This window comes from Amblyomma americanum, chromosome 9 (genome assembly GCF_052857255.1).
Source record: "Amblyomma americanum isolate KBUSLIRL-KWMA chromosome 9, ASM5285725v1, whole genome shotgun sequence".
NCBI lineage: Eukaryota > Metazoa > Arthropoda > Arachnida > Ixodida > Ixodidae > Amblyomma > Amblyomma americanum.
This window is the reverse complement of record NC_135505.1, coordinates 32,231,289-32,234,631: the sequence shown is the minus strand read 5'-3', so window position 1 is coordinate 32,234,631 and position 3,343 is coordinate 32,231,289. Positions and strand designations below refer to the sequence as shown.

The 3,343-nt window shown below is 45.0% G+C and overlaps 1 long non-coding RNA gene across 1 annotated transcript; it reads left to right on the top strand.

Moving 5' to 3' along the window:
* Positions 1–921: 921 nt before the first annotated feature.
* LOC144105426 (uncharacterized) lies at positions 922–2,064 on the top strand. Its single transcript, XR_013308791.1, has 3 exons — positions 922–1,102; positions 1,322–1,387; positions 1,480–2,064. It is a non-coding gene; the product is annotated as an uncharacterized LOC144105426 (long non-coding RNA).
* Positions 2,065–3,343: the final 1,279 nt, after the last annotated feature.

The following is a 3,343-nucleotide window of genomic DNA, read 5'->3' as shown; positions in this document are numbered from 1 at the left end:
AAAGAGGGCATAATCAGAGTAAAAGTGAATAAGGCAAGTTATTACAGGAATTGAGGAAATTGATGAATTAGTATCGACCCTCGCAGTATTGAGGCAATCAACCAATCGATAACAAATCAGAATGTCGATAACGCAAAGAGGGGCACAGAGTGTCGAGAAGGCGTCAATGCTTTCGCATTCCTTCAGTGCGGGTTGCCGAAGTGATCCTTAACGTTCTTTCGCACACAGCGCCAACGTCAGGACCGGATTTTCAGGATGACGGGGCATTTAATGCTATCGCGTTAAAACATGGCTAAATGAGAATTATCAAGTCCTCAGTTTCCAAGCAACATCTTCGAACAGGCACAATTGAGCAAAGCGTAGCGGTGCCTCACCTGCGCACAGCAGGCGAAAACGGTAAAATCTAGCACAGCACTCACATGCAGGTCCACTTCCGCCATCACTTCACAAGGATCGTAGCCATCCCGTCCTTGTCCAGTTAGCCAAGCACTCAGCAAAAAACATCAAATGCTTGTCGTGCTGATGAGGGTAATATTTTCTGGTGGCCTTCGAGGAGTTACACGTTTTAGGAAGACTCTAGCAGCAATTTCTGGCGGCGGCGCGTCAGTTCTTTTTGCTTGCCTCACACTGAAGATGGCGTACACCCTCAGTGAGGGCAGCGCGATGATCGATGCGGTCTTTTTTATTTTTTGGAGGGTCGCCTCTCTATATTTAAGGAAAATAAAAGTTCGGTGGAAAACAAAGTAGGTGCAGCAGCATGACGACTATTTCTTCATTCACAGTTATACACTAATTGATGGGAAGAAGACTTTCACCCACTAATTTTGACAATAAAGATATTTGCTGCTGCCATGCCGCAAACAAAAAAAAACGAAGACAGTAATGAGGCTTGCGCTGCAGCATTGAGGCTGGTACAACGTCGCACCAACCGTTGTTTAAATCATTCCTTTTCCCGTCATTTGAAGGTGGATTCCTGGTGCTGCATCTCTGAGGATGATGAGCAGAGCCCGCAACACCAAGGGCGATTTTCGTGGACTGAGGTGAATCAGCGGCGGCAGAAGTCCTTACCTCGAAGACCGCTGCTTCACTCTGCTCTCGGCAGGTGAGCCACCTCGTTGATTTCTCTGGGCATTTATTTTCAGAGGCTGCCCACAAACCCTCAAACACAGGGCGGGAGAGCTAGAGCCAAATTAAGCAAAACCAGGTTGACTAGATACAGGCGAAAGATTTCGCCAGGCCAATAAAGGAGTGAATGTCGTTCTCCTATGCATCATGCGTGTTAATGGAGTTATTTTCAGAGCTCGTTATTTGTACGCCGCAGGAACAACTGCGCCTGTTGCAGTTCAAGCTTCAGCTGCAGTTGGACGTTTCTCCGCGGAAGCTTGGCGTGAGTAGAACAGGCAAGCGCTGGCACAGCGTGGAGCGTAGGCCCAGGTCTTCCTCTAAACCAATTGTCTCTTTACTGCGTCCCATTTGCAGAAGCACTCCGAGGTTTTAGACGATATCATGAACAACGTTGAATGCTTGGCCGATGATTACTCTACCCCGGCTGCGGATTCACAGCGCAATGGCCACGCGGTACTCGCTGAACAACCTCCATCAATTGACAAATTGGACGACATCGATAGCGGCGACTGCAATCCGGACTGCAGGCACGGTATTCTACAAGCAGCCACAAGTTCTAAGTTGGATATGCAGGCGGAGGACGGCAGCCACAGTCATTTGGCCATCAATGTCAACAACGAGCCCAGCAAGGCACTGGCTGGTAGAAACGGTTTTTATCTAAAGCATTTCTCTCTCATGCGGAGCCAGCTATATTGGCCAGACTGGCCGCTGTTTGAACATTACATTGCAGGCACACTCGAGAAACATGGGCAGCATCAGCGGTCAAGACACCCTGGCAGATCACTGCAAAATTTGCCATCCTTGCAAAAAAAAAAAGAAAACCACGTCTGAAAAAAACTGTGGTGGCCACGCGCTCGGAGTCAGCAGAGTAATCGTTGAGGCTTTCAAATAGCTAAGTTCATCGATGGTTGCGTCAGAGCATTTGCAATACCGCTATCACCTAGGGAGATGGCTTTTCTTCGAAAATAGCTCATGCCGTTTACACAGGATAAGGATCTCAAGCATGCTCCTTGATGAATTTCGTTTCTTTTATATGTCTCAAATTCTATAATAAATTTCAGTTGATTGTTGCGCTTCGTCAAGTCGTGTGTCGTGTTATGATTGTTAAACACAGTTTTGTAATACCAACTAGCCCCAGTTGTCGCCTTGTTAACATCTGTAAACATGTGTGATGGTCCCTCTTCTTGATTCATATTTGTTGAGACGTAACTGTTGAGCCAGTGTCTTCGTACATGAGTGGAAATGAAGCTTTACAAGCGATAATAGTCAAATAAAGCCTGTTGCGAGTAAAGCGGTCGTCCTGTTCCTTCACTACGTCCGTGTTTGCATTTTGGACTACGGTCTTTCTCTTGATTCTCCATGCTGTTTCTCACACACCGCCGATGTATTGCACAATGGCTGTAAGTTATGAAACATTAGCTAAATTTTGATATATTTAACTTTCTGCAAGATATATTTTGGCATCAAATTTCCAAAGATGCACTGCAGACATCTTGGTGGCAGTGCCACTTTTAAAAAGAAAGAAGAATTTTGAACGGCACTCAGGTTCGCGTTCAAGCGGACCTCTCGTTTGCTCTTTATCCAAGGAACGTGTTAATGTCGGTGGCTGTTTGCATCGTATGAAAATGCGCTGTCCGAAAAGTACCAAGAAATGAAATCGTCTCGACGTACCGGATAATGTCAAAAATATTTGCTTATGAACTCAGCACCAAAGTGTAACGCTCGTTGGAACAATGCCTTCAAATTGTTTAGTTATTTTTCTTCTACACTCTGACAGCATGCTCATATCTTCTTTGCAAGAAAATTACCCGCGCATATATGTAAAATATACGGGGAAGGGAACCATTTCTAGGCAGTTTTGTTGCAGGAGTAATTTGCTGCGAAATTTACTTTGAAAACTTTGTGGGAACCATGAAAGGACATGCACAAAGATTGAAACGAAAGAAGCCGGAGAACGCTTGGGCTTTTACTGAAGAATTTTTCCTGATTATTGTTCTCTTTCGGCTTCTGAAATGCATTCAGTTTGACATTCAAACTAGCTCCACTGACTTGGTCACTTTATTTACCCGACTGTATTTTCTTTTTCAGAACTGTATCCACAATGAACGAAGGGCTTTACAATCTATTGCGTTTGTTAGCGCATGCCTCTCTTTGAAAATGTATAGGACAGCGTCTTCGCATAGAAAATAATTAACAGTTGGGTAGATATATACCAGCG